We start from the raw sequence: 20,028 nt of genomic DNA, 5'->3' as shown, positions 1-20,028 counted from the left end.
CGGAGCTTAAGATGATCAACTTATGACCGGTCGGGGAGCAGAGCCTTTTCTCCCTCTCCCTCCGCCCATTATCATTTTGTAATTTATGATTAGTTTTAGCGTTTTTTTTTTTTTTTTTTTTCTCAGAGCATCATTAAAAGCTAGATGTTAAGAGCAAACTGCATGAAATCATCGGTACCACACGTTAATGTTTGATGAAAAGTCTGTGACAACATCTTTAAAACCCAGTGGAGTGTGTTTAACAATTAGTTGTGTAGTTCTGAGTGTGGAAAATTGTTCGCTGCATTCAGATTAAAGCGTGCAAAATGAATAATTTAACTGAAATGCTAATGTTTGAGGTTCGTGGTGTATAACATTCTCTAAACATTCTATTCCTGAGGGAGAAATGGGATGTGACAGAGGTAAACTGAGGTAGCATTCATAAACACCAGAAGGGGACTCTGCTCCGTCAACACAAAGACGTCATGATACATATTTCATACTGCGATGTGGCATTTAGAGTCAAAACACACATACACTGGATATGAATTATACACGTCATCCTAAGAGAAACAACAAACTGCTAACAATGTTTGAATTGCTAAAGTCCTGCACGCTTAAAATGAAATAATATCATATATTAGATGAGTTAGAAACTTTAGATTGACATCATAATTAATATTTGTTTACAGACACTATATGGCACACAGACACTTCTTATGACCAGCAAATATACCTGTTGGTTATGTCAGGCAATCCACTTACTTACTCTTACTTGTCCTGGGGGCTTTCTGTCTTCAGTCTGGTCTTCTACAAGTGAAACAATTGGCTGGTTTGAGGTCAGGTGACTGACTAAAGAGTAAGCTCTGCCATATAGTGGTGGCAACATGGCTTTGCTGAGCACCCTGTGCAGCACTGATGCAGCACTGTGGTACCAAGCGACGTCACAGTTGGGTGTGGTCACAAGTGCCACAGTGGGTGGCACAGTGGAACAAGTGGTAACACTGTCGCCTCACAGCTAGAAGGTCCCGGTTCGAATCCCGCTGTGGGCGCTGGTGGCGTGTCCTCCACCATGCCTTCGGTGCCTGCTGCTCGAGGAAAAAGGCGGCCTTTCTGTGTGGAGTTTGCATGTTCTCCCCGTGTTCACCCGGGGTCTCCTCCTTAATAACCCCCACTAAAAACATGCAAGAAGATCACCACCTGACCAATGGTGACAAAAAAAGGATGGGTCCCCAGGCGCCGCTGTCGGCTGGCAGCCCACTGCTCCTGGTCTGGAACCACGGACCAAGATGGGTCAAATGCGGAGAATTAATTTCATATAACATAAGCATGGCGTGTGTGCATGTAGTGCATTGCATTGTTGTGTGTGATAAATAAAGTACAGTTTCTTCTTTATTCTTCTTTCTGTGATGGTGGGTGACCAAGATTTTAGGGACTTGTTAGTGTTTGTATGGACTATGGTGATGTAGACGCTGCTTTCTGTGCTGAGGCTTAACAAAACATCCAGCAGAACTGCTGGTTATGCTAACTGTCAAAGGCCGTACAGACTTCACCTACTCGGCGCACCACAGACGTATACCAGTCTTGGAATGGTGTGGACCCATTCACCCATCCACACAATCACCAGATCCTCTCCATTGTTCTTCAAGCACCTGCTGGCTCTTCCTCTGTCCTCAATATAACACAGCAACTCAAGAAAAGAACTGACCTCACTGAAAGAAAATCCAAGTACTGCAGCTTTTCAACATATAGCTGAGGTTGAAACAGGTGGCAGGAGATGTGAAGGGAAGGAGGGAGGGGTGGCGTCAGGCTTCAGGGGTGGTGGTGGGGGTGGAGGACATCATAACAAGCACTCATGATAAAACAGGCCCATACAGACTGACAGCAGGTAAATTATATGTCAGCAAGGTCTGCATTTCAATCCTTGCATATTTTCAACAGGCACCAACGGAAAACCCACCGTGCCTCTCCGCCTGCAAACAGACTGATTCAGCGCTAACTGTTTTTGATTAAAATGTCAGTAAGGCTGTTGGCTCCTTTCATCTCTTGGGCCCCTAGTTGTCTGTCTCCTCACCCCCACCCACCCTACCGCGAGTGGAGTCCGGTTTGTGACATGGACGACCATTTATCTACTCTGAGCATCGTTTCATGTAATAAGCCCCGTCTCCAGAGAGCATTTAGCCTGATAGGAAAAGCTGATTGGGACAAAAGGCCCCTGAATCTCATTCCGGCTCCCACAGCGGCAGGTGACTGCGGAGGTAAACACATTTCTCTGGGGATGGAGAGGGAGGCACGGGGTGAGATGGAGTAAGAGATAGAGCACAGAAGCAAGCGAGTGTGTATTTCATCATCAGCATGACAGCTTCTGCTGAAGTTGTGCTCCGCTGTTGAAGAAACAAATGCCCAGGAGTGCCATTTGTCACCATCATTACCAGAAGACACTTACTTCAATCTGCCATACTAGTGTTCCTACATAGGAACGGTTGTTCATTTCAGTGTTCCACAAATAAAACCAAAATCATAAAAAAAGGCGAGACTCACCATGAGGGAACTCATAAGTGGTAGATGGATGTGGCTCCAAACTGCTTGCAAAAAAAGAGACATGAACTGGTGTCATAAGCAACTGGGTCTGTAGATTATAACACTTAGCCAAAGCAGACAAATGAGCCTGCTATCTTGTTGGGCTTTGTTTGTTTGAGCCTGAGAAAAAAACGAGAGGAGAAGGCAGGATGGTCAGAGCGAGCGGCAGCTGTATCCACAGATGCTCATGTAAAAACATCCTTATTCACATGTTCCCCTCCACTTGTTTGTTTCCTGGTAATTTAGCCCTTCAGTGCAAGGAAAAAACGCTGCTTTGTTTTCATACTAACAAGGCAATTAGCAATCATTACACATTTCTACCCCGGGTTGCCTACAGGTGGATACTGGCCATGATTTAACTGCGTGTGCATGTGCACAAGTGCACCTGTATGTTTGCTTAAAAGAGAGCATGAGTCACATAAGAGGTTAAAATCCAGAGTTACCGGAGAATTAATCCGTCAACATTCACTCTGACCCATTTCAACCTGTGCTTAATCGTGTACAAAAGATGTGCGCATCCTGAGTGGGACAAGTGCGGGGCAAGAGCGGGAGGAACAGTAGTGAGGTGGAAATTAGAGTAGACAGGAGGCATTGACACCAAAAGAGTTGTAAACGGTGCTCCTGGCTCCCCAGGGAAGGTCTGTCACGCTGTGATCGCCACCAACGCCGCCAGGAGAGCGAGACCAGAGGCAGGGGAGAGGAGGGGGGCGGAGGGAGGGGGTGGTGGCCCACCAAAAAAATAAATAAAATGACATGACTACATCTAAAACACCTCAGGAGTAAGCTCAGAGGTGAGGACACAGCATTGAGACGCAGTCAGATCTACTCACTCAGCAGGGTGCAACACGTTAGTGTGGGTTATAAACATAGAGAGCAGTGCTAGTATGGCTAACAGGCTAATAACAGCAGTCCACATAGCTGTATGTTATACGGCTTCACACACTTCACTGTCATTAACCTCTGTCACTGTCCTTGCACTCACTGCAGCACAAGCAGCATCTCTTCTCCACTGCTTGTATCAGTTTACAGTTGGGATATAAACAAAGAATATTTCCTGAATGAGAGGTCAACATCGCCTCCTCTCTCACGCTGGCTGATAATAGAGAGCCTTGTGATTTTGCGAGTAAAGTTCAATCTGACTGAACTCCAGACAGAAATGAGTGGGAGACTACATCCTGTCCGACTGCGCCATTACAGCTGGGTGATACACTGAAAATGTAGGGAGAGCAACATTACATATATTAACTGACTAACCATTAGAAATTGGTGACGTGGATTTAGCTGTAGGTTCCCACGTGGACGTGTACTTGGAGCACAAGCTCCTTTTTCGCCTTGTCCTGTTTTTTTCGTCAGCTGGACATCTTAGAGACGCATGATAGACACAGGCGTAAACAGCAATGTGTCTCGGCTGTCCACTTGTGATCAAATCACCCAAGACGCATGTTAATGTCAACTGTATCAATGTAAACTGGGCCTTGGGTGATCTGATGTTGAGACTGGCAGCACAAAGTCCTTTGGGACTTGCAAATGAGTGAAGAATAACACGAAAAAGGAACTCCAACCACATACATCAGTAACAGTGGCGGGCTGTCACCAAAACAACCACGTCCTGCATTTGAGTTTATAATACAAAAGACGTGTTTTTACATGCGTCCCAGACACCTCTGCTAGTGGTTTGAGAGATCAGATCCTAAGGGCGGGCATTTATACATGCATTTAGCGCTACCCATTTGTGATTGGATCACCCAAGATGCATGTAAATGTCAAGTGTAAACAGGGTCAGACTGTCTGTCCAGCCTACTTTTGCTTAAACCTCTAATTTTGCAACAAGAACACAATAGATGCACCCACAACCTTCTTCTGTACTGGTAGAGCATAGTGTGAAAGCGACAGGTCTGGCAATGTAAACAAATATGCTTTATTTTTTCTAACTACCACACAATGATGTACATCCTCGACTGGCCTCCATGTTCATGGTCCCCAGCTCTCTGTGCTCTGTGGCCTCATTTCATATGCAGGTTCATCTGGCTCAGAACAGTGTGGCCCTCACTGCACAGTGGCCCAACAGAGTCCCCAGGGCCAGGCCCTCTGTTCAAGGTCCCCAGGGGCCAACCCCCTACCCTGCTTACCTGCTTCACTTCATGTGAGCAGTTATGGCCGCCATATGTGAAGCTGTAGGAAAGCAGATGCTGTTTTTCCACTTGTGAAATCAAGTTTTTGGAAAGCAGTCAGCATTTTGATGGCCAGAGTCGGGTCACTGAGTGTAAAGGGGAGAGGGCAGTGGAGAGGCAGCAGCTCAGTTGTTCTGTGTTGTGTGCAAACAATGCAACGCCTGATCATCACTGTGAGGATATGCTGATCTTGCAAAGCGGTGGCATGGCATTATCTTATATGCTAACACTTGTGCAAGCCATTCAAGTGCATACAGTACAAAGACACACACACAAACACACACAGTCTTGATGTGGACCTGTCTGTGGCTGAGCAGTTCCTTTGTCAGTCATCTGCTGATGCTGATAGACAATACGGGGGTGAGGATGCGTGTCAGAAACAGAAAGGCCTGAATGAAATGACAGACTCTCTCGCCGGCTCTCTCCACCGCCGCCTCCATCTCTCCCTGTCCCCGCACATCTCACCCACAGCAGCCTGGGAAGCCATGACAAGCCTGACACCTGTCAGTCATACACTCACAGACAGGATGGAGAGGACAGCAGCATACACAGCTCCACATGCTACTGCAGCACAGCACTGAACTCACTTTACCGCTCATCCACACACACGCAGCAGACACAGCGGTGCTGCTGCACGGTGGCACTGCTGATGTGACCCACGTCCAACAAACTGCTTTCCATCCATGTACCATCAAAAGAAAAGATAGGAACAATAATTAAATAAAACACTAACACAGTGATAGCAATAATCCATAAAGAACCCAATGTCTTATGTTTTGATGTGGAGAATAATAATACTACAATTAAAGTACTGCTGACTTGAAATTTGAAAGGTTAGATTTCACAGTCAGGTGTCGAGGCGCCGAACGACCGCAGCCACCGACTCCCTCCTGGCGACAAATTTCATTAACAAACCTGATGTATACAGCACACACAGCCACAGTTCAAATGGAGGACATAAATTTCAGCCTGTGGGGTACCGCGGTCACATTACAACTAATCAACCGCTCTCCTTATACCCTTCTGGAAAAATCTTCTTCTGTTCAGATGGGTGGGGGCAGATAAAGGAAAATATGATGCTTTATTTCTAATCAGCATAAATTACCAGCATCCATCAGTTGAAGCTCAAATTAAAATCCTCATCTGACAAAGCAATGGGAACTGTGTGAGCTCACTCATGAATCTTTGTGATTTAATCCAATCATGTAAGACCCCAAAGCCAAAATTTCCACTCAGGATCAACCCAATTGCCTTTCTTCACATTTTCTTCAATAAGTCTTAAAGGGAACATTTGGTCAACCGGGTTCAAACTTGCCATCTCATTTTCGGTCCTCAGAACAGAGGACAGACTTTAACATAAAATAATAGACTAAAGACGTCCTTCAGAGTGGCCCCTGAACGCATCGTGGTGACTGGCAAGAATTCAAAAGCAGATGTGGAGTGTCGCCTTTTCCAAGAGAAATGAACAATTGTTTTTTGCTGAAGTGAAAGCGACAGTGTGCCATGTTTCAAGGAACTAATTAAAAGACCTCCAAGCCAAAAGTTTTGAACAAGAAATCAGATTAATACAATAAATAATTGCAGCTCTAGCTGACAGAACTTAGAGAAAGACACCACCGGCCTGTCTATTCTATTCACATCAGCCCAGATGACGATTTCCACTTTATGACACTTTATGCTTCTACTGCACCACATTGTGGAGGTAAATATGGTATTTTTCACTCCACGTCATATATCGGCGAGCCTTACTTCCTGGGAATTTTAAAGTTTTAGATTACTGATACAAAAATATAAACCAGCTGATACATTTTGATACAGTGTTACAGGTGAAGGTACCCAAAAGCCATGTACACATTCATGTATCAATAATAATAACCCAGTTAAAAAATATCTGATTCTGAAATGGACCTTACTGTATAATATTATAATGAATTAGGCCTATGTTTTGATGCACATACTTTTGTGCTTTTACTTATGATTTTGAATTTTGAATGAGTATTTATAATTGCAGTATTGCTACTTTTCCTCAAGAGTATCTGTGCAGTGCAACAACACAGGTTCACTATATAAGATGACTATAAGCTAGATGTCTCTGCAGAACTTTTGCTGTTTCAACTTTTTCTCTTGACAAAATGCGTGAGGCTGCAGTTTCATCTCAGGTAATCTAATTTTATCTGACGTTAGCGGTTTGAAACAGTGAGTGTGTGTGCGCTTTGGATGATGTTACTTACAGCGGAGGTGGTTGTTTAACTTCCCTGAAGTTGTAAAGCTCCTTCAGGTTGTGGTTGGTCGGTATAAATCACGATGAACAGTTTTTCACCGACGACAAATTCCTAGATTCAATCCGAACAGCGGCCCAAAATGTCTCCAAACACTACTACGCACGCACACCTGTGAGTTAATTGACAAGCCCCGCCCACTACCTGCCACTCAAAATGACGGGAGAAAATGCAGAGAGTTGCGGTCTGTGCCTGCCATTTAACCACTTTAACCACCACTCTTTGCAAGGCTGATAACACTAATACGCACTGTGACACACAAACAGTGACACTGAGTACAAATAAGAATAATAAAATGTCCTTATTTTTACAGCTCATATTTTTCCTGGCAAAATAAAACCAATTCACTTTGGGTGAATTCTTAAGTATTATTATTTTAACCTTAAGTGGGATGGCCAGAGCCCTGGTGTCCTTGCAGTGCATTTCGCCATCCTCTGGTCACAGATTTAAGACTGGAGTCGAAAAGACAGCGCACTATGGATGTGAAACCTAAAAGCCTCTTTACTGTTTTCACTTCAACTTATGATACTAATTAGTGAAATTGATCAAATTATTAGTTAAAGTGCACATATTTAACATTTGTAAAAATGTTTAAAAGTGGATGATTAAGAGCACTCCAGGACACCTCTATAAAACATGGGAGGCAAAGAGAGACTACAAAGGAACTTGTCCAATTAATCAAATAACTGTGGCAATTAACTAAGTGAGTGTTTAAGGGCTGCAGCGGAAGAGAGGACAATTGATTTTCTCTCAAAGTACTTACAGCCTCTAATTTCATTAGAACTAAAGAGTGACGATGGTCGAGAGTCTGAATCCACATATACAATGTACAATAAAAGTGCCTGCAGCTGAATTAATAATATACTGTAGAGGAACTTTGGACATAGAGGAATGTTAAATATGGTCAAAAGCAAAAGAAAAATACAAAACTAATTATTTACCACTTGTGGACAGACTTTGATTGGGCTTGTTTTTGCCCAACATCAACATAAATGCGGCTTCTTTTGCAAAGTGACAATATCCTGGGCTGATTCTGAACCTTGTGGCAGGGAGTTCAAACACAAGAAACACATCCAATCAGGACAGCCTTGGAAGCGGCTCTTCCTGCCTAGATTAGTTTTATTGAACAGATGGCGTTTCAATTTTGAACTTTTGCACTGGTGCAAAAAAAAAAGCTTGGAGAGTCAGGCTGTTTTTCTCACATCACTGACAGAAGCTGCGCATCAGATGAAGGGGATGTGTGAAATAGCATTCCCAAGCATTTCTGTCTCCATGCTCAGGACACAGACACTCAGATACAGACACGGTGCGGAGGATGGACCATGCTGCTCCATCAGATGTTAAAACAAAAAAAAAATGCATCAAAGGATAGGAATTCAGTATTAGCTCTCCACTGAATGTAGAGCTATTATATGGTGATGACTTGTATTATATACTGTATAATGATGGCAGGTTTTTATGTGGTTGCATGTGTGTGTATGTTTAAATGTGTAATTAAATAAACAAAGAGAAGCAAATCACGGGGGTCCTGTCATATCAAAAATAGAGCACCAGTCGGTTATTTAATGTCTCTCCGCCACCATCCGCTCCTATTGCCCCACATTAGCAGCATCATGTTCTCAATTTTCCCCCAGTAGCATTGCTAGCCCTGGCAGCCAGCTCGCCCACGCCGGCACGAGTCGAGAGGACAACTGGAGAAAGATCACAGTTCAGGCTCAGTCAGATGGAAAATATGGAAATCAGGCGGTGGACGGACGGACCGCTGTGTGTTCCCCCTGTTTCAGCAAGCTGCCACAGTTTGACTGACAAACTGACTTTTTGAGGGGCCTGTGCCCATTCCAGTCAGAGTTTATTGAAGGTGATTTTGATCTCCTCCATGAGGCCACAGCAGTGGTGCTGCCATCTGTCACCTTGATTGCATGGCGGCCTCTCTAGGGGGAGCGCCATGGCTCCTGATCGTTTACAGATTGCGCTGCTTTCGCCTCCATAAGGGCCACATGCACAGGGCCAGATGGTGAGCATACACGCTTATTATGAGTCTTTATCTCTGTGCAGGAAGGAGTGGAACCATTAGGCCTCCCTCAGGATCTCCACTCCTCTCTGCAGCCATGCTGTTCCTCCACAAATACAGTCCTCTTCTTCAGCTGTCACTGGTCTACGACAGCACACACACACACGCAGTACACAGGACCGCTTGTCATAAAAACAAACACAGATCTACTCAGGGCATGTGATGGTTGTGATAATACATCTGCATACACACACAGACACACACTAACACCTGTTTCTAATCCTGAATAATGGGAAAATATGGCATGTGGCAAAGTGTTGGGTGGGGATGGGTGTTGGTGACATTCGTTGTCTTGGTAACTCACTGTCATGTACTAGACACTGTGACTTGATGTGTGACATCTAGGATTATAGACGTTCTCTGTTAATGTCGCTCCTTCGCATCATATGTTGACAGTATCCTGCAGGATCATGGCAAAGGCTTTGTGAGAGCACACCGGCCAATTGATCAACACTAATAAATGCTTCTAAAGAGGCCTCAGTGTGTGTGCCGGGAAATTTGTCATAATAAAATAATCAGAGCACTACGCTGTGCAACAGAGTCAGTGTGCACAAATGTCCATTCATGCATGAGTCTGATTCAAACAGATCCAGCCTGGTATGAGACATTGGCAGGAGGCTGTTGTCCCTATCCCTGACATATGTACTGCATGACCAGGAGGGTTAAGAGTATGTTCAGGATTAAAAACTGACATGTGTAACGTCACCACGCATTTGTCATGCTCCTTTAGAACCCGAAAGTTCATTCACTTTAATGCCGCTCACTGTTTGGTAAACTGTGTGATTTTTATAGGGAGGCGAAATGGAATTCAGAATTATTCAGGCATTTACGGTGTAATGCCTTAATGAGCATTTACTAAGCTCTTCATGAGAGGTAATATCCCACTTGATCAGAGATTAACAAAGAGCATTTCAGTGCACGCTTTAATGCAAAAGGCTTAACTGCTTGAAGCATGGCTTCATTTCTCTCAATTACATCTAATCTAATGTTTGGATTCCCTCAGCAAAGATGCACTATTCAAGCGCATAGCTGACCTAATGAGTGAAGAAACACTCCCTTGCATAAATAATGTCTCAGAATTTTCACTGTAGCATATCCATTGAATAAAAATTAACACAATTCCTTTGTGTGAGTACAGGAAGCCCACTAAATCGCTGCCTGTGTGTCAAAAGAGTGGGTTGATATCAGTAGAGCAAGCGGCATGCACTCTATTGTCCTTTGCTGTCCCTGATTTTCTGTCCTGGGGCGATACGGCAATGTGCTGCACTTTTAGGACAACAGCCGGTTATCTGCGAGGGTAAGCCCCTTCGTCAGTCTCCAGCACGGTGCACAAACTGACATACTCTACGCCAGCCTGTGGTCACATTTCAGCTCAGGGCGAAGCGGAAACGTTCTGTGGCCACAGTCTGCAGCATCGCTTTGGTCAAACTAAGGCGAGGCAACCTGAAAGAACACTGAACATACATCTTAATAGCCATGCATTTAGAAAAAACAACTATCGCGGTCATGCTTAACTTAGAAATGCTGCTCTTCATCTGAGAGCTGTTGTCTATAGAACCACTACACTTCATCTATCTCCATGTTATCTGTTGCATTTTTATGTGAAACATTACAACAACATGGACTACTACAATTATCTGCCACAAGTCCATCACAGGGACAGCATATCCTACAAGCTAAGTGACCGTGCAGCACCATGCTGAACATGAAAATAATCGCTCACGAAAGAAGGTCAACAGGGCCTTCAGGGGGTGCAGTGTACTGAGCAGCACCTGAACCGGACCCAAGTACAGATCGGTGGGGTATCGTGGAAAATGCCACAAGCACCCAGCCCTCACAGGCCTGTCACAGACTGAAGGTGTCACCCAGAAAACAGCAGTTAGATTAACCTCAGTGGGCTCCAACCAAAACACAGCCTGCAGCGTGCCAGCACAGTCCAACCGAGCCGTTTCCAGTCTCTGCCCGGTCCGCTGAAGCCTCGGAAACGATGCTGAGATGATATTGTTAGATTGAGGTGAGCATGACGTGAAATCAGTCAGGAAATATCTTCATTGATCACATTATTTTACTTTGGAAGGCCGTCTTGCAGCCATTTGAAGAAGACCGCTGATATGGATTGGATCATGCTAATGGTCTTCTGTGCTCATATTAAACACAGCTAATGCATCTACATGAGACAAACAGGCGGGAGCTGCATCGCTGAAGCAGGTACACTATCAGTCAGTGTGTTGCTCATGAGAACTTAAACACTGGCTCCTGCAGAGGTCACCTTCCTGTAACGGCGCAGCATTTCTAACTTCCAAGCCCCGCTGAGGTGAAAATTCACATAAAAAACAGCCAATTTCAGACGAATTAGATCCAATCACTTTGAAAATGATAAAACTCACATTCCACACAATGCATGAGCTATCTGTTTTAGAGGGGATTTGGTGGCCAAACTTCCATATAATTGAAGAGGCTATGCTAGACCCCACTGGAGACATACCATCGGAGCACACCAGAGCTGAGTTACTTAGATGCAGCTTCCTCTTGTTTGCCTTGGAATTAGCTTTGAGATCACATACACACAACCACACACACACACCCATTTCAGCACACACATACATACACTCACTCTCAGCCTTTTTCACCCTTCTGCATCAATCTGTTCCCAAGCTGTTCCCACATTTTGGTGAATTTCCCAGGCTTATTCCTTGGCACAAGTGGATACTGGGGCTGATTACTTTAGCGTGAACCCATCAAGTCTGTCCGGTGCCTGCAACGTGTGCGCGCTCAAACACCAGCTACCTTCCTCTTCTTCTTGTGAGCTTCTCAAAGAAACCAAAAGTGGTGAGTGCAAGGCTGCAAGATCAACATTAAGATTAATTTAGTGAGCATTCATATAAAGTGCACACGCATATATAAGCAATGTTGGTCTCTTCCCAGATGCACCAAGACGCCACAGCATCCACATCAATCTTTAATACGTAACAACCAGCAGCAACAAATCCAAACCTCATTAAAGAATATAAATTCAAAATCTATTCTGGCACTCAATCCAATGCAGATTTTCTCCCTCTTTCTGTCTCATAAATTACAGTTCTGGTGCACTGTGCAAATATTACCAAGCTGTAAGACAGCTGTGCCCCATTAAAATGTGTTATGGTTGCTGATTTCCTACAGCACATGGTCATCTTGCCAAATCTACAGCCAGTAATTAGCGGAGATGAAATGTTTAATTGTGCCTTAATTTTGATAAAATTTATCTGTCACCCATCCTATAATCAGGCGTCATGCTCACAAATCAACGTCACCAGATTTAGGCAGGCAGACGTTCACCAACCTGACAGACATGTTGAGATGTCACTGCCCTGCTCTCCCTCCTTAGAGCCCAGGAAACAGGACGATATGTCAATACTGATGTGAGTGCTGAGAGGGTAAGTTTGACATCACTGTCACATCACAGAGTCTATCCTGTTACTGCACAGATTAGATATAAAACAGTTTCATCGTGTACGTATATGCGTGCAAATATGTGAAAGAATGCTGATTTTCAGTTTGCTGCATGCATAGGAAACGACGGCTGCGTGCACAGTTTGTGTCCCTGTGAAGAGACAACAAGACGGGAGCATGTGGGTGATCTTGTCAGAATCACAGGACAACAGGAAGAAAGCATTCTCCGACAGATGGATGACAGGAGCACGGGAGTGGGAGAAGGTCAAGATGGGAGAGACACAAAGCCGTCTGTACTGACTGGGAGAGAGTGTGCGATTTCTCAGGGTGCTAAACTGTGCAGTCCTGCCAAAGCACGGCCCATGCAGGCTGAGAGGGGCTCTCCTGGGGGATACCAAGACTCAAGATGAGGCGGTGGAGGGGACCACTTATTAGCTCTGAGAGGAGGTCTGAACCTGAGAGTGATGGGCAATGGTAATATCACCGACTTATCAACAGCTGTATTATTAAACTGCTCAACCATGATAACTCCTACCCAGCTCGAGCTTTGTGTAGTCTTGTGCATCCTTGTGTGAGATCCTCTGATTTCCGGTAATGCAAAATTTCTAACACAGAAGAGTCTTGCGTGTATCAAATGTATCAACTTCTCTAAATAACAACATTTTTTAAATGACACATTTTCAAGTATACAGCTGGAGCAACCTTGAACTGAAACAAAGCGTGATTGTGAAATAGCATGCAGTAAGGACAGCAGCCGTTTTGCATATTTATGACTAATGTCGTCCCTGAGAGAGGCCGCCCCCTCCCTAAGGGCATTATGGGTGATTATTGTCATCTCAGTGCAGCCAGTTATTCACCAACATGCACCGCATAAAACACATCATTACAAAGGGCCACGACAGGAAATGAGATGTGGGGCAGGGCTCCAGGAGCAGCCCTTTCTAATCACAATGGCCAACTGTCACCCTCTGCATCCGCTCGTCTGCCACGGCTTTAAGCAGTGTGGAAGGATTTCACTGCAAACTTTTGAGTGGATCTGCAGTGGTAGGACATCCTGCATAACATGTGGCACCCATGATAATTACGGCAGAATTAACACAGGCGGGTTTATGGCCCTTCTGCCGCCAGGAGATGGCTGCCAGATAGACACAGGCCTCGTGTTTGATCAGCATACTTGGGTCCAGACGCCCACCCGTCTCTAACACTTCTCACTACAACAACTGTTCTGGAGGAGAGGACCACTTTCAGCAGAGCTGCCTGTCGCAAACCCTCTCATCCTCACAGCAGAGTCTGCATAAATTGAGGACAGTTCTTGGAAACTGGCAAATTACAAACACAGAGTAGCCAAATGAATATTGTTAGTGCTAGACTTATAGGCTACATTTCAACTCAATATTGAACCATAAAGGCAAAGATGAGGCAGTCTTCTTTAGTGTTTTGTCACAGCGCCAAAGCTAATAAATTGCTATGATTTAAAAAAAAAAAAAAAACAGAAATTATATATATTATTAATTTGATTTGGAGATTTCAGATTCACTGATGAGATAACCTGTGAGATAATTTGAAAAGCTTCCTGATCCTCTGTACAATCAACACAGCGTTTCTGCTACAGATGAGACAGGATCATCAGTTTCATGTATGTGTGGTGACTGAACTTGATAACCAGGCCTATCAAAGCATTTGCGTCCCTCCATACGGAAACTCCATCTATGAAGCGCCACAACAAGGGAGGGGACATCAATAAAGAAAAGCCAGCCACCCTCTCGTCCTTGATTTCTTGGGTTTTTGTTCTCGGATTAAAGAAGAACGTTTGTGATTTGCATTTTAAAACATCATGATCAAAAACAATTATCCTCCTCCTTCTGTATTTTTCTCACAACAAATGAATGAGATTACAGGCCTTGGTGAGCACCGGCTTCTTATGGCCTTGTTGCACTGACAATATTTGAAGTTTCCTGCAGTAACTTCATTAGGCGTATTTTGTCCAGAATTAGTGGAGCGTGCTGAAAATTGCTAATGACAGATGTTTCTCCACACTGTCACACTCCTTGTATCATTTGATTTGGAAAGCAACATACGGTGTTCTGCTCCATCAGTATGTCACAGACTGTCTGCAAACAGCTGGTCATAACTCAGTTCAGTGAAAACCATTACTTTCCAATGAAGTGCTGGACACGTTCCAAATTGGGTTTTGGCATGGCCTCAGCTGCACCCATGATGCAGTGCAGCCCAGTGTTGCAGGTACACATGGAGGAGAGGAGGAGGGGTGAAGGGAGCAGGTGAAGAGGTTTTCAACGAGCCCTCTGTCTCTCCGCTCTCCAGCCAGGCAGAGCACTCTGATAAAGGAAGAATACTGGGAGAGCAGATACAGAGCATGAACAAAGAGGACACTAAAGCTTAATTATAAGCTCAGTGCTGTGAGGTTGTAACATCCTGTGCCTTCTTCTTGCTAGACAGTGTGCAAAGAGTTTGGTAGCAAGTGGGCACAGGCTAAGTGATATTTTTATCTTCCTGAGCTTATTAAGTCGGCTAAATGAATATATTTGGAATAGCAAACTAAAAGAAATTCACACAGCGCATGTAAAATCACATATCCTGTGTTTTCCTTTCCTTTGATTTTCCTAGAAGTACACTTCAATCACTGCTAATGGATAGCATAGGAATCACATTCATTAGCTTTCTTTATGACTGTGTGTTAATTCCGAAGGCAAAGAGAATTTTAGAGGGAGAAATTTTGCATATAAAGTCAACGCATAGGCACACATGATGAATCTGTTTCATAAATGTACATACAAGAGAAATATAAGAGAGACAGAGTTTCTGGCTCTGAGATAAAACACACAGGAAGACTCTGCAGCTAACGTCTCTACAATTAGCTAAACGTTTGTCTCCATGGTTTGCACAGAAAAGTCATGTTGTTCATCCAGTCATGATGAACAAATGCTCTCTGCATCACGCCCAAGAAGCTTAGTGTTCAGGTCAGGATTGGAGGCGTGATCGTTAATGGTACATTGCATGTTTCTGGTAAGTCAGCACAATTGCAAAAAGAGTCCAGTGGTCAAAATTGCTCAAATGACACAAAGCAAAAAAAAAAAAAAATGCCGTTGAATACACCTTGATAAGAAGATCGATACCATTCTCTCATATCTGTGATTTATATTAAGCGGGGCTTAGCATAGCTTAGCATAATGACTGGAAACAGGAGGAAATGGCTAGCCTGACTCTGCCTACCAGCAGCACCTCTAAAGCTCATAAAGAAGCACACTACACAAGGTGATTTCACATAAATTAGCATGCCATTTTTTAGGGCAATCACATGCCATGTCTATGCATTTTAAGCTCATTTAGTCCCGGATTTTGTTTGTTTAAACTGTACTGTAGCAACCACACATCATGTATTTATGGTGGTGATGTGGTGGACAATTTCTTCAATTTCTGTCCTGGATGTCACTGCACCTTTTGTAAACGCCAAATTGTTCACTGTGCCCCTGTGTTTCAAGCCTTTATATGAGGCTAAACTAACTGTCTCCTGGCTTTAGCTTCATATTTAACACACAGATATGAGCGTTGCAACTATCTCTTCTCTCTGCAAGAAAATAAATAGGCATACTTTCCAAAATGCCGAACGATCCCTTTAAAGAATAATTTTTTGCTCTTTAAGAAATAATAAACCATCATGCACAGACCTTTGAAGCTGAACCCTCAGTGCCTATAATAAAACCATTGCCCAGTCAGAACTGGAACAAATCTGTATCATATATAGACTCTATAAGTGATGAATATTCCTGTAATTAAAAGGTAAAGATTTGGGTGTTTAGCTACAAAGCCCTGGCCAGGAGGACTGAGCTGTGTGCCAGGACATCTCACAGCTCAGCTGCTGCCTGCATGCAGCAGAAGTGTCATTGACACCTCGCTCCATCTCTAAAGATAAGGCAGTAATGACGTTCTGTATTCCTGGGCCTCTGTTAGTCACTACTTGGCCCGAGTGGTAAAGATCTCAACAGCAAAATAGCGTGCTGACAGCATATGCTAAATTAATCAAAAATCATTCATTTCCGACTCCTCTTCCTGCCTTTTAAAACTACAGTTTGAAGGTCAAGAGGAAAATAGATCCTTGAGGATGATTTTATGTCAAAAAAAATACAGAAATGCCCACTCTTTGGATAAATCATGCTCTGAACCCTCAGCGATCAATCAATCAGTGATTCATTACATTAAATGTGTTACGTATCAAATGGCTCAAAAACACCAGCACCTGAGGGACCTCCTCAGCTAACAAGACCTACAGCAACATGCAGCACTCCCATTTACTGTATCAATTCTGTGACCTCTGGCAATATCTGGTCCTTTTATCTCTCCGCTGACTGTGTAACTGTGTAACTGTTTGGTAGTAAAACTGACAAAACACAACAGAATTGGATTAATGAAGACAAATGTGTGAACTGGCTTGTATGAATGCAGGCTTTCTAGTCCCTTTGGATGGTATTTTTGCTGCAAAGGCCTGTTCTCTCAATCACTGTAATAAGGCTGATTCCAGTCAGAGCTTTGACAGCTCAGAGACGAGGCTGCCCTCATTCTGCACAGCGCTCATAAGAGGAGACAAAACGACCGGACTAACAAACACAGATCTGCAGCTGCCAGCGAAAGCACCGCTAACTGTATACAGCACTTGGTCTTAGGTAGAGTGACAATTTAAGGCAGCTACGTGCAGCAGCATTGATGAAAACTGTGGGATTCTTGTCTTTTCTGAGTGACGTTACAGACATTTAAATGAATATTTTAAATGGATGAAGATTATTTTAGCTTGTAATGTAATGGGCAACAGTGTGTGTTATTTTCCTCATGAGAAACACACATCATTCATATACTTTCAAGGATGAGAAGCTGCCCTGATGTACATAGCAGTGTATCCTCATTATCTCCTCTCACATTGTTATCAGAGCTTTTGCAGTACAGTGGAAGTACACGCAGAGCATCTCTAAGGAGTATTGTCCCATTAAGCTGCTCAGATGTCGCTCCCGCGAGGATAAAACCTTTTATTTCTTGTATTAATGTTGGCTTCTGTGGAGTGCTGTTGTGTGTTGATGTTTAGCCAAGAAGAAGTGAAAAATGAAGCATCATTTGTGTTTTCATGGTTGCGTAAGCATTGAGCACACTATCCACAAAGCCTGTTATGTCCCTGCTTTTAATGGGATGTTGTTTATTTGAATTGCAAGGAGTCACATCTAATCGAGCTTCACCTCGTGTTACATTGGTGCAGAGGCGCAGCGCTTCTCTAGTTTTATAGGTTCTATGTTAATGCACAAGTGACAGCACTAATAATGCTAACATAACTAATTACCTTTAATAAATGAGGTATTTTACCATTTTAGTACGCCGATCCTCCCTGACCCAAAACTGACAATTGTGTTAATTGGATCTGATGAGGTTAGTTGACACAAATTTATGTTTAACTACATTAAAGTGAAAGGAAGAAGACATCGCCCTCAGAGTCATCAACTCAATCAACACTAATGACTCTAACGCTTCTTTGAATTTAATACTTATCACATATTTAATTGAGGCTCGCAGAAGGAAAGGTGAAGCAGCAGGACTGTGGGGACATGTTCTCTTCTGCCTTTTCATTTTTCTTTTTTTTACATTTTGGGCAGCTATAGAATAACATTTAGGCGAAGAAAGGAAAGAGTTTTCCTGATTTTATGCTAAAATTGCTCTTCACTTCTCCATCTTTCCTGTCTTTGCTCTGCTTGTCTCTTGACCTTCACAGTGTCTCTGCTGCAAGCTTTCACTGATCAGAATTCCATGTAAAGCATCTCTCATCGTCACTCCAGCACACTCTGAGGCTCCTCTGATTTCACCAAAGGATCCCCTGCAAAACAAAAAGTCACATTTATCTCTGTAATTGGCCTCAGCGTTTAAGTGGATAATGTGGTTATTACTGCATTCTTTGTTTCATTTTTTCCCCTCCGCTGCTCTTTCCTTTCTTTCCCCTATTCTCTCCCCTTTTTTTTCCTCTTGCATTTCTTTTCTGAAGCTGTTGAGCTGGTAAGTTCAATGCAAAGGCACGTATGCACTCTGGAAAGGTAATCTAGAAGCCAGTTGAGCCATGACAAATAGGGACAGCTGGCCTAATTGAATCATTTGAGCTAAGACAGCTCAACTTGGTTATCCCCTCTGCAGCCCACACTGATATTAGTGTGGGAATCATTAGCCATGAAATCATGTCTGCTCTCTCTGACTGCATCCTTTATGACATGACAGCCAGCCCAGCCTGTCTCTTTCACTCTCACACCAAAAAGAGCCCTTCATCATAAACAGGCAGAGGTGGAGGCAGCCAGGACTGAGTGGGATGTCTTTTTGTCTTTTTTTTTTCTGGACACTTGTTCTCGTGAAAGTATTTCATTAAATGCCATGTAGAGAGTCTTGTGGTTACATGAACACATTAATGTACTTCTAAATCAAAAACATGCACAGTAGTTTGATCCTATTCTGCTCCAGCAGACTTGTTATCCCGTCCTCAAAGCTGTGACTCTAAAAATCTGTCTTTACATGTGACCGTGGCTCCTGCATATGTTGCTTTTGCAGACATTTTCTGACCTCTTTTGGTGAAAACATTGTCAGTCGCTTCCTGTCACACTCCATGGCCCTTAATGAGACACAGTTGCATTCATTCCTGAAGACAATTTGCGAATAATGCAATCAGGTGGTCATGATGGGCTCCACCGAAGGATCGAGGGGCCCTCTTTGTAGAGGAGGAGAGGGGTGCCACATGGTCTGAGGCCCCTCCTGCCTTGCATCCTGTTTTCTGTGGTTCGTCTCTGCAGGCCACCCCGTCATGCCAGGCAGTGCATCAGCAGAGCTGAGAGGGATGGAGGAGCCAGACAGATATCTCCACTGAGAGTGATATTAGTTTAGTAAGGGAGCGTAAGACATTGAAAAATTAGTGCATGATTTGTCCTGAATATTTTAATCACAAAAAAGGTTTGTGCTTTATTTGTTTTATGGCTCAAAAATGCCCAGCAGTGGAAAAACACTCCTTTTATGCCACCGTAGGCTCATTAGTCTCCTCTCCAGCCTTAGTGATGTAGGATATGAAGCACAGTGACTATGAGCTCAATGGATGATCCTGTGCTCTGCGTAATAATGGACATCCATCCCAGAGTGAGGATGCCTGGCTTAATGGAGCTCAGACTGGGGCTACTGTGCAATGTTCAGGCCCATTTCCTTTTGACTCACATTCCACTGGGGTGGCATGACCCCAATGAGACGCCTGCTTTCCCCAGGTGGCAGTGAGCGATGCTCCTCCACAGTGTCGGGGCAGGGGAGCGAGGAGACCCTTCTTTGCCCAATGGGCTGGGCTGAAAAAACAGACGCCCACACACATCTCTCATGCACACATACACTCAGCCGGACCATTCGCACCCTTGGGGGGGGGGGGGGGGGGGGGGGGCAGCCCACTTTCAAAGAAATTTCGACATGAGCAATTATTGAGGGTTAGGGAGTGACAGGTCTATTC

At 43.9% G+C, this 20,028-nt stretch overlaps 1 protein-coding gene across 1 annotated transcript in view; it reads right to left on the bottom strand.

The window, feature by feature from the left end:
• Positions 1 to 887, bottom strand: part of tmprss7 (transmembrane serine protease 7) — a 154,136-nt gene extending 153,249 nt beyond the window's left edge. Inside the window, exon 1 of the transcript XR_011603281.1 lies at positions 875 to 887. The gene's annotated coding sequence lies outside the window, so the exon portion shown is untranslated. The remainder of the gene's footprint in view (positions 1 to 874) is intronic.
• Positions 888 to 20,028: the final 19,141 nt, after the last annotated feature.

This window comes from Chaetodon trifascialis, chromosome 18, assembly GCF_039877785.1.
Source record: "Chaetodon trifascialis isolate fChaTrf1 chromosome 18, fChaTrf1.hap1, whole genome shotgun sequence".
Classification (NCBI taxonomy): domain Eukaryota; kingdom Metazoa; phylum Chordata; class Actinopteri; order Chaetodontiformes; family Chaetodontidae; genus Chaetodon; species Chaetodon trifascialis.
Note: the sequence above shows the minus strand (reverse complement) of the source record. Positions and strands in the feature narration are given on the sequence as shown.